The sequence below is a fragment of the Solanum stenotomum genome, chromosome 5 (genome assembly GCF_019186545.1).
Source record: "Solanum stenotomum isolate F172 chromosome 5, ASM1918654v1, whole genome shotgun sequence".
Taxonomy (NCBI): Eukaryota; Viridiplantae; Streptophyta; class Magnoliopsida; order Solanales; family Solanaceae; genus Solanum; species Solanum stenotomum.
The window spans coordinates 21,789,466-21,801,742 of NC_064286.1; the positions used below are offsets into that span (position 1 = coordinate 21,789,466).

Below are 12,277 nucleotides of genomic sequence, written 5' to 3' on the forward strand. Positions count from 1 at the left end.
AAATCCATGCACAAAAACAGAGTGAAACAAAAGAAAAAAGTTACTTAAAAACCTTATTTAGTATCACTGGTTTCAAACTATTCTAAAGATTTTATAGTTCAAAACTAAAGATCATCCTAAAGATTTTTGAATTGTTTTTACTTGAACCGAGCATTATCAGAAACAACCTCTTTATCTCCCAGGTAGAGTAAGGTGTGCATATACATAACTTTTCCCAAACCTCACTTGTGGAATTACACTGACTATATTGTTATTATTCAAATTACAGAAAAACTTGAAAAAGGCTATGCACATAATTACCTCAGATAAAAAAAAATCATTGCAATTTAAGAGTTACTATAAATAGGGCAAACAATAAAGAAGAACACGAACCAACAAGATTTCGTTGACGCCAGGGGGTTGCAGTTGTAAAATCTCCGCCTTTGGACTTTGATTCAATGTTGAAATATTTGGTTCGACAGCATGGTAGCGAGAAGGCACCACAGAGATCAAATCCTTGTCATGTCTAGACACAGTAGAGACACCCATTCCCATCTTCTCCTTAAACAACATGGGCTCAGCAAATCTTTTCTTACTCCCACATGAAATTGCTATTTCTCTTTCCATCATAAACTCTCTCCTTACTTCCAACTCCAACATCCGCCTTCGAGCAACCTCTTCTGCAATTATCTCTTTCCTGATACGATCCTTCTCAATCTCATTGCTACTATGGCTCAATGACTCAGACTCCATCAAACGAACTACTTATACAAAAAAGAAGGTACATAAATACACTTTTACAAGTAATGAAACAAGTTTTTTTTTTATGTTTTCAAGACAAACCTACGGGGATGGTTAGTTGATTGGAACCTGAAATCTGATTAGGGGATGGATACTCCAACATAGTAGAAAAGGGGAGAGGAATATGAAGTGACTTTTTTGAGTTGCACAACATGATGTGACTTTTTAGCGCCACCTCTGCAAAAGTTTTTCTTCATTTAAATCTAAGTAAATACTTCTAACAAACATTCTAATATTCTTTAAATAAATTATAAACCTTATTTAAAGTTTAAATTTTATGCCCAAACAGAGTTAGATCTGACATTTTAGAAGAAGATAAATCAAATCGAGTTGCAAAATTTTACCTTATAGTTAAGTCTTGGATTTGTTGCTAGTGCTTTGGACAAGAAGGCCGTCAGTAACGTGTTTCTTGAATGTAGTTTATGTTATGGCTTTCTCTAATATTTGTCTCTCCAATAAATTTTTTTGTCTTCTTTTAATTGGTTCACGCCAAACTTATCACAAATTCAATGTAATAAGATTGTTTTTGATTGGACCAAAATACATGAATATGGATACTTGACAATTTTTGTCTGATTCTTGAATTTGATTGGAATTATTACATCATTTGAATAAGTGGAATCATTTTATTGGTCATGTATTTGATTGGAATGTTATGTCACTTGACACGTATCACAATTCACGAATCTAAACCTCATGATAAAATGGTCTTCAAACTTGAATTTAATAAGATAAATGCATTTATTTATTTAGCTCATATAATTTTTTAAAGCCAAATAAATATAATTCAAATTTTATATGGATTATATTTAATAAATTTTATAAAATCTATAAATTATCCCTACTTCAAAATTCGTAAGTTGTAAATTTGATCAATTTTAAAAACTAGATTTGAAGTACCATTATAGACATATTTATTTGATCCTCAATTTTTATTCCTTATATATAGCTTGTTTTCGTTTATTTATTTTTGGAACGTCGCCGACCACATTTAAGCACTTGGCTATTTTATTGCTGTAGCTATCTAAAAAGTAAAAAGCATGTAATCAAGATACAATGTATAATATTTGTCTCACATTTATCTACGGTCAATTAGGGGTGGCATTCGGTATTCGGTTCGTAATTTTCAATTTTTGGATTTGATAATTCGGTAATTGGTAGTTAAAAGTAGATATCAAATACCAAATACCAAAATTTAAATTTCTTCTTGATAATTCAGTAATCGGTAAATCAAACTTCCACCACATAAAAAATGACCTTTAACGACAATTAATTAACGACAATAGCTTAATTCATGCTAAATAGTATTTTTAGAGGCAATTAGCTAGTATTCTTTGTAAATGTCTCTAAATCTATAATTATATTGGATCTAATGGCAATGAACTATACCCCTATACTAAATTAATCATCTAATAAATTAAATATCATATTATAATATCTTTTTTATTTTTGGATTAAATAACGCCTACACTAAATCAAAAAATTGTAAAATATATAATTAATTAAATAATATATCATATTATAGAACGACTTGACTTTAAAATTAAATCATTCAAATGTACATTAAAAGTTAATCAATATTATTTCCCCTAATCAAAATACTAAATCTGCTTCAAAATTCGTAAGTTGTAAATTTGATTAATTGTAAAAACTAGACTTGGAGTACCATTATAGACAAATATTTATTTGATCCTTAATTTTGATTCTTTATAATTATCTTGTTCTCATTTATTTAATTTTGGCGAATATCGGCAACCACATTTAAGCACTTGACTATTTTATTGTTGTAGCCACCTGAAAAAGCATGTAATCAAGATACAATATATAATAGAGAGATGCTAAATAGTCAAAAAAAATTGATCAAAATTTGGTCAGAATTTTGAAAAGACAAGACAGTTATAACATTTTTTCCTTCAAATTAAGGCTTGCTCTTTTCTAGTAAATTGTATAATGCATTTATTATTTGATAAGATTAATGTTTTGAATTCCACCTAATAAAATATTTAACAGTTTTGTTTCTTCGTCAAATTCATTTTTCTTCTCGTTTTTCGTCATTCTACTTCTTTACCTTACCTTTTCTTTTAATTCTCCTGGCTCTTTTTTTTTTTCAAAATGTGGAGTAAATTAAAAAAGAAACTAACAAGAATAAATATCTATTTTATGTCTCCAATAAAGCAACTCTATAAGATAACAGAAAAAACACTATTTTTGAGATTTAATTTCATATATTTTTGTATATGAATAATTAATATATATAAAAAAATTATATTATAATTCAATTTTAAATACACTATTCATATTTTAAAATAAAACACTTACGCTTCATGTAGTGTGAAAATTCTATACTTACACTTTCAATGAGTTTATCTATAACTAAATATATTAAAATATATTATTAAACGATAAACTAAAATTATAAAAATATAGTTTTTGTGAAATTATTCTAACAAAATTTTAAAATGGAAATAAAATTTTCATTCATGCATTTGATTTAAAAATAATTAATATTTTTTAAAGTGTTAAGTGATCGATACAAATTAGTTAATAAGATATATCAACGGTTAGTAATAACTTTCTTTTAATTTAAATACGTACATTATTTATAATTTTATTTAAATGTAATATTTATTATATATAATTTCTTTTTATTTATTTTCTTGCTTTAAAATTATGTATATATAATTAGTTAGATAGAATTTCATTTACGTAGAACATTCATTCTATACATTTTTAGGAAATTAGAAATAACATTATTGGTGGATAAAAATTGTATGATTTTTATAATATAGAAGATGTGAATGTTTGATTTCAAAATATAGAGGGTCTGTTTTTAATTATACAAATCTTTAGTGTAATTAATTAGGATTAATACTTATAAGTTATAATATGAATCTTATGATTTTTATAATATATTGATCTCTATAAAGTGTTTTGAGTTTTGATTGTTTTTATTGTAATATTTTCAGATTATATTAAAAAATAGTAATATATAATTAAAATTTGTTTAAACACAATAATTCATTAAATTATTTAATTAGAGCTACAAGAAGAGATATGCAAAATAGAGATACCGAGTTTAAAATAGACAACAAGAAGAGATATGCAAAATAGAGATACCGAGTTTTTATGCCAACAAAAGGATAATTGGTATATCAACGATTATACAAGAGCTAGCAAATAATTATTTAAACGGAAACGCTATATGGAGCTACTATGCAAGAGACCAGCTAATGATTTATTCCAATTCAAGGGAGCTAAGGAAAGCAGATATGGATGAAGAACTAAGTTAGATCCTAGAGCTACCCCCTGTATTTTTCTTGGATATCCTCATGGAAAGAAAGGATATAAGTTGTTTGATTTCAAGAATCAGAAATTTTTTGTTAGTCGGAATGTTATCTTCCATGAGAACAATTTTCCCTTCATAGCTATCAATAGTTCAGTTCCTATTTTTCCCACTACTTCTCCTTGTCCTATGAACCTTGAAGTTTCCAGTGTCTCTAGTCCCAATTCCCCTGATCACTAATTACCTTCCAGTTCATATTTTCTAGCTTTTTTGAATCCAAGTACTCTTCCATCTACTTATTCCATATCTTCTGATCTTGGTCCATCTCCTGTAGACACTTCTCTATCTCCATCTCTTGATCCTGTTATCCTAAGGAGGTCTACTAGATCTCTCAAAACTCCTGCCTATTTGGAATATTATGTTTGCAACACTGTACATCTAGCATATGTTTCTAATTTTTGTTTTTTATCTTCTGTTCATGCCCCTTCTTTCTCTTTCAATGCTCTTTCTTCCCTTAACCAACATTTTCCTAATTCTCTGTCTCATATTCATGAGCCCAACAACTATTCTGAGGCAGTTTTACACCCCGGTCGGCAGGATGCTATGGCAAAAGAATTAGATGCTTTGTTAGCCAATAATACTTGGGATGTGGTCCGTCTACCTCTAGGTCGTAAAGCCTTACCTTGTAAGTGGGTTTATAAGGTGAAATTATGATCTAATGGATCAGTTGAGAGGTTGAAAGCTCGCCTTGTTATTAGGGGGGATATGCAGCATGAGGGAGTTGATTTTACATAAACGTTCAGTCCAGTCGTTAAGATTACCACTATCAGATGTGTTCTTGCCATCATAGTTAAAAAATGATGGAATTTTTTCCAATTAGATGTAAACAATGCATTTCTACGCGGGGATTTGGAGGAAGAGGTGTATATGAAATTCCCTCCCGGCATAGAGTCTCCTTCTCTTCATCATGTTTGTCATTTGAGAAAATCTCTTTATGGTTTGAAACAGGCTTCCCACCAATGGTATGCAAGGTTAACCGCTGCACTTGAGTTCAAAGGTTATGCTCATTCGTTAAATGATTACTCTCTTTTTTATAAACGCAATGGTGCTCTTATTTCCCTGTTAATAGTCTATGTGGATGATATTGTCCTGACTGGGGATGCCATTGAAGAATTACAAGCTTTGAAATCATTTTTTCACTCTGAATTTCAAATTAAAAATTTGGGAAGCTTACATTAGTTTTTGGGGATGGAGGTGCTACGAGAATCTATTGGTTTGATCCTCAATCAGCGAAAATTCGTTCTTGAGGTCCTTTCTGAATATAATTGCCTCAAACTCACCCCTATAAGTTAACCTTTGGATCCGTCCCTGAAATTGAAAGCAGATGATGGTGAACTTTTATCAGATCCAACCTCATATCGGAAGTTGATTGGTCAGTTGAACTACATGACTCACACTCATCCCGACCTTGCTTTCTCCGTTCAACACCTAAGCTAATATATGCAGTTTCCTCGTACTTCACACTACTCTGCTACAATTCAGGTCTTACGCTACTTACTTGGTACTCCTGGTTTGGGCCTTTTTATGTCCTCCAATCCCTTCGTTCAGCTGCTTGCTTTTTGTGATGCAGATTGGGCGTCTTTTCTTGAGACTCGTCGTTCAGTCAGTGGTTTCTTCATCAGTTTAGGTGGCATTCCTATCTCCTGGAAATCAAAGAAACAACCTTCTGTGTCTCTTTCTTCTGCAGAAACAGAGTACCGTTCTATGAGACGGGTAGTTGCGGAAATGACATGGTTGGTTCGGTTGCTTGAGGATTCATCAGTTCCCCCTTCTTTGCCTATTTTCCTTCAGTCTGACAGCCAGCGGCAATTCATATAGCTAAAAATCCGATCTTTCACAAGTGTACCAAACATGTGGATCTTGATTGCCATTTTGTGCTTCAACAATATCTGGCCGGTTTAATTTCTCTTTCCTTTGTCTCTTCTTCTTCCCAGCTTGCGGATTTCTTTACTAAACCTTTATCTGGTCCTTCTCACCCAAGTCTTTTGGGCAAGTTGGGTGTTCGTGCCGCCCCCTCCAACTTGAGGAGGGTGTTGGTGAGAAACATTTTTCTAACGACATTATTTCCGGTGATTCAGTTTTAGATAGATATAAAGAAGATGAAGGTAAAGGTGAGGTTGTCGGTACAAATGCATAATGACCACTATTGTTTGACTTGCTTTTGTTAGCCTACAGTCTTTTGTGCCTTGGGTTGTTACGTCTCGGAGGACCATGTTATACATATCAACAAAGAGCATCTGCAAAACCTACATTCTAGATCTTTCCTTGTATATACATTTTACTTTTCATTTATTTTTGTAGAATAATTCTGTTACACATGAACCAATAGAATATGAGCAAGTGTATAGGCAGTTACAATTGTTTTGTTATATATACCGCGTTGTACAGAATATTGAACACACAGTGTAATACAAAGAAGATTTTGTCTATAATTCTTTCGTCCTTAGACCCTGGCTTAGGCTACTAAGTTCCTAGGTGTTACAGAAATGGTTGTTGCACTTTAAACCTAGCCTACCTACCGAGATTCAACATCTTTGAGTAACTAGTAATCAACCATACGCGGAATTAACATTCAAGTCATCACACTCCCAAAAAACCTTCTCTACTTGTTTACTTCTGGTTTTGGTAGTCATAAATTGGTTACCCGACTTCCCCCATTTGATATTAACTTTCAAAAATTTGTTATTTACTTTAATGTTGCGAAACTTCGACCTCTACAAATGATTAGGACACAACTTTACTTCTTGATCGAATTCTCTACTGTATAACTCCCTTTTGTATTGACCCCAACTCTTAGTTGAATTTATACTTGTTAGCGACCGCCTACACTTAGAATTGGATGAAGTGTAGTTGAGTGTTACCAATATCAGAAAGACAAATATACTTGGGGCTAAGATTGACCCACCTCCCAAATTTCATCACGCCATTCATGGGCAACATGCAAAGAAAAATTCTACCACCTACTGAGTACCTAAAGGTCGCCGCCTACGATCCGCATAATTCTAGTGCCTACTCTGAGTTGTCCGAACCCTATCCTGAATCACCATCACCTGCTCTAAAGCCTCCTAAATCAAGTATGTGACATGCGATCTAGGCTCTGTATTCACAAACTAACCAACTGGAGAGCGACAACGCCTAACATATAAAGCCTCAAACAGGTCCATTTGAATTTTACAATGGTAGTTGTTGTTGTACTCAAACTCCGCCAATGACATAAACTAGTCTCATTGACCTCCAAACTGTAATACATAAGCCCGCAACATGTCCTCAGAAATTTGAATAGTACGCTACAACTAACCATCAGTCTGCGGGTGGAAGGCTCTGCTAGGGTCAACACAACTACCCAACTCATCTTGAAAAGTCCTCCAAAAGCTTGAACTGAACAGATCACCCCGATCTATATAATAGAGACCGACACACCAGGAAGATGAACCACCTCACAAATGTATATATATGCTAACCTTTTGGCGCTGAATGAAGATTGAATAGGGAGGAATTGTGCTGACTTGGTCAACCGATGAACAATGACCCAAATGCTATCAACACTTTTAGATGTCCAAGGCAGACCTCCTATAAAATCCATGGTGATGCAATCTATTCCACTATGGAAGGGGTAATCTTTGAAACTCAACACAAGGTCTCAAATGCTCGGCCTTCACTTCCTAGAAACTAAGGAAATGAGATACATAGTCTGCATTGTCTCTCCTCATACCGCTCCACCAGGAATGCTGCCTCAAGTCATGATACATCTTCGCGGTGCCTGGATGGATAGAATTCTAGAATCATGGGCCTCTCGAAGTATCAGTTAAATCAAACCCCTAACACTCGAAACACAAATATGGCCTATAAACCTTAAAATTACTTCTAAACCAAAGGTAACTTGACTGGCACAATATCGAGACATAAATGACTAGGTGCATAGCAGAGAACATCGAAGGAAAAACTAACTCATTTGCAACCTCCCCAATCATCTGAAGGATCTCGAAAGGCCCAATATACCTGGGGCTAAGCTTGCCCTGCCTTCGAAATCTCTACAAACCCTTCATAGGCGACACACGGAGAAAAACTCTTTCACAAACTGAGAACCTCAAAGTGGCCGCCTACGATCCGTATAAATCAGGTTCCTACTCTGAGTTGTCCGAAGCCTATCCTGAATAACCCTCACCTGCTCTAAAACCTCCTTAATCAAGTCTGTGCCATGTGGTCTAGTTTCTGTAGTCTCAAACCAACCAACTAGAGAGCGATAAAGCCTACCATATAAGGCCTTAAACAGGTCCATTTGAATGATAGAATTATAGTTGTTGTTGTACACAAACTCTGCCAAAGTCAAGAAATGGTCCCACTCACCTTCAAACTCTAATACACAAGCTCGCAACATGTCCTCAAGAACTTGAATAGTATGCTCCGACTGACCACCAGTCTACAGGTGGAAGGTAGTGCTAAGGTCAACATGAGTGCCCAACTCATCCTGGAAAGTCCTCTGGAAGCTAGAGACTAATACACCATGAAGACAGACCACCTCACGAATGTAGATACAGGCTAAACTCTTGACGCTGAATGAAGATTCATTAGGGAGGAAGTGTGCTGACTTGGTCAACCGATAAACAATAATCCAAATGCTATCAAAACTTTTAGAAGTCCAAGGCAGACCTGCTACAAAATCGATGGTGATGTGATCCCAATTCCACTTTGCAAGGGGTAATCATTGAAACTCAACACTAGGTCTCAAATGCTCGGTCTTTACCTCCTAGCAACTAAGGCAGCGAGATACATTGTCTACAATTTCTCTCCTCATACCGCTCCACCAGTAATGGTACCTTAAGTTATGGTATATCTTTACGCTTCCCGAAGGGATATAATATCTAAAATCATGGGTCTCCCGAAGTATCAACTGAATCAAACCACCAAAATTTGGAACACAAATACGGCTTGAGAACCTCAAAATCCCATCTGGCATCACCTGCTAACATACGATCTCAAAGTTCGACCAAGGCCTCATCCTCAAACTGATGGTTACAGATCTAATCAAGTAGAGAGAATGAAATCCCACATTAGCTAGAACACGCCTAGAATCTGAAACATCCATCTTAACCATTTGATTAGCTAAGGTCTGAATGTTCAAACCTAAAGGTCACCGCACCATAGATAGGAAGGCTAGACTTCCCATACTCACTACTTTTTGACTCAAGGCATCTACTACTACATTCGCCTTTCCAGATGACAGGGAAAAGAGAGTTCATAGTCCTTCACAATGCTCAATTCAACGACACTGCCTCGAAATAAGATTCCTCTGACTCATAATAAACTGAAGACTCTTGTGATTAGTGTAGACTTCACAACAAACTCCATATAGGTACTGCCTCCAGATCTTAAGCGCAAAAACTTACACAACCAACTCAAAGTCATAAGTAGGGTAGTTCCGCTCATGTAACCTATATTACCGTGACACATAAGCAATGACCCGACCATGCTTTATCAAAATACAAACCAAACCAACACTAGATGTGTCATAATAGATTGTGAAGTCGTTACTTTCAACAGGAAGAGTCAATATAAGAGTAGTAGTCAGCAACTCCTTGAGCTTCTAAAAGCTCAACTCACACTCCTCAGACCACTCAAAAGGAACATTGAGGCGAGTCAACCTGGTCAAAGGTGCAACAATGGTGGAGAAGCCCTCTATAAACTATTTGTATAGCGTGCCAAACCGACAATTCTCCCAACCTTAGTAATTGAAGTGGGCCTAACCCTATCACAAATAGCCTTATCTTTGTCAGATCTACCATGATGCCATCCTTGGAGACCACATGTCCCAAAAATGCTATAGACTCAAGCCAAAACTCGCACTTTGAGAACATGGCGTAAAGACGCTTATCTCTCAAAGTCTGGAGCACAATCCTTAGATGTTGCTAATGGTCACTCCTGCTCTATGAATATACAAGAATATCATCTATGAACATAATGACGAACAAATCAAGATACAACATGAACACCCGCATCATCAACTCATCATGGCCATATCGAGTCCTAAATGCTTTCTTAGGGATGTCCACTGCCCTAATCCTCAACTGATGCTAACCAAACCTCAAATTAACCTTCAAGAACACTATGACACTAGAAGCTTGTCGAACATATCATCAATCTTAGGCATGGGGTAACGGTTCTTCAACGTCACCTTATTCAACTACCTATAATCAATTAATATTCACATCGAATCGTCCTTCTTCTTCAAAAATAGAATAGGAGCACCCCAAGATGATAAACTAGGCCTAATGAAACCCTTATCGAAGAGGTCCTAAAGTTGAACACTGAGCTCCTTGAGCTCTGCAGGAGCCATCTGTTATGGTTGAATAGAAACGAGCCGAGTACTCGGTTCAAGGTCAATCAAAATATTGATATCAGGTTGTAGGGGTAGGTAAGATAGATAGGTAGGGAACATATCTATAAAAGCTCGAACAACATGCACAGACTCAACTGAAGGGACCTCCCTACTCAAATCCCGCACATATGCTAAATAGGAAAGACATCTGCTTGCCACTAGCCTCTGAGCCTGAATAAAAAAGATATGTCCAACCGGTGTGCTAATAACGCTCAACTCCACCTCATCCGATTCTAATGTAGGCGGTCACTAAAATGTACAGACCCAACTAAGAGTTGGGGTCGATCCCACAAGGAGTGATACAGTAAAGAATTTGATTAAAAAGTAAAATTGTGTCCTAATCATTTGTAGAGGTAGAAGTTTTGCAACTTAAAAGTAAATCACAAAGTTTTGACAATTAATGTTAAATAAAAAGGGGGGGGGGGATTTAGGTAACCAATTTATGAATACTAAAACCGAAATTAAACAAATAGAGAAGGTTTCTTGGGAGTGTGATAACTTGAATGATAATTTCGTGTAATGGGTGATTACTAGTTACTCAAAGATGTTTAATCTTGGTAGGTAGGTTCGGTTTTGAGTGCAATAGTCATTTCTCAATCAACTATTACGAATCAAGTGAGTTTTTCCGAAACCACAATAGGCACAACACAATTTAACAATGCATTACCTTAATTAATCAACTATTTCAAGCTAGATTTGTAAGATTGCATTCAAACCCACATTCTCAAGTTAGATCCGTAACAATACAATCAATATAATCATCAACTAATAACTCAACTATAACACCTCTTTCTCAAGTAAGTATTGAGTACTAAGCTAGAATTGCATTTGCAACTACAAATTCCTCAATTACAGCACGAACTATTAATTGAAAGCACTTCAAAACAATAATAAAATCAGTAACTAACAACACCCATTAGCTAATTAATGCATTCAACTACATAATCACACCCCTAAGAATGAGGGTTTTAGCCAAACATAGTAAAGAACAAGAAATCGTTACCAACAAAGTTTTCTATCATGTTTGACAATGATCCAAAAGTTTCCAAATGCTAGAAATTAGGCTAAAAGTCTCACAATCCCTAAATCTCTACTAAAGAAAATGCAAAAATAATGTTCTAGAATGTAAAAGATCAAAAACTCAAAAGAGAACAATATGGGGACTCCCTTCTTTTTTTTTTGAAAATTGCATTTATACGTACCCATAATTTCAGCATGAAGTCCACTCGGCGAAGTAAGTCGAGCTCACCGAATTTGTCACCAACACGCCGAGTGCTCCTCTTCTCGCCTTTTTGGCATATCTTTGTCTGTAAATCATTCTATAATTTTTGGTGAAGTGAGTGAAATTCACTGAACCGATCGACGATACGATGATGCATCGAGTGCTCCTCTTCTCACCTTCTTGGCATGGATTTTTACCACCTCGTTCTGTACATTAGGCGAGCTAAATCGGCATCGCCGATCTCTTCGGCGAGTCACCGAATTAATTGTTTGATCATTGGTTTTTCCCATGGGCTGGGATGCTGAATCTTTAGGCGAGCTGAAGGTCCACTCGGTGACTTACCGATTGGCTTTGATGAGTACCCGTTTCTCTTTCCTTCAACCTTTTCAGCCTTTTCGTTCCTATTTTCCTTGTAATGTACTTGTCTTACTCTTTTGACTTCATTAATGCATATTGAAATTTAAAATCAGTTACGAGCATAAAATAGGCATTAACTACACTAACTCCCTGAATATTAAACCCTAAATGAGTCAAAATCCCCAACTCATCAATACCC

General features: G+C 35.4%; 1 protein-coding gene and 1 pseudogene across 1 annotated transcript in view; both read right to left on the reverse strand.

Moving 5' to 3' along the window:
* LOC125863771 (uncharacterized) overlaps positions 1–732 on the reverse strand; it is a 31,844-nt pseudogene extending 31,112 nt beyond the window's left edge.
* Positions 1–12,277, reverse strand: part of LOC125865077 (ferredoxin-1, chloroplastic) — a 791,835-nt gene that overhangs the window by 90,684 nt on the left and 688,874 nt on the right. The window lies entirely within an intron of this gene.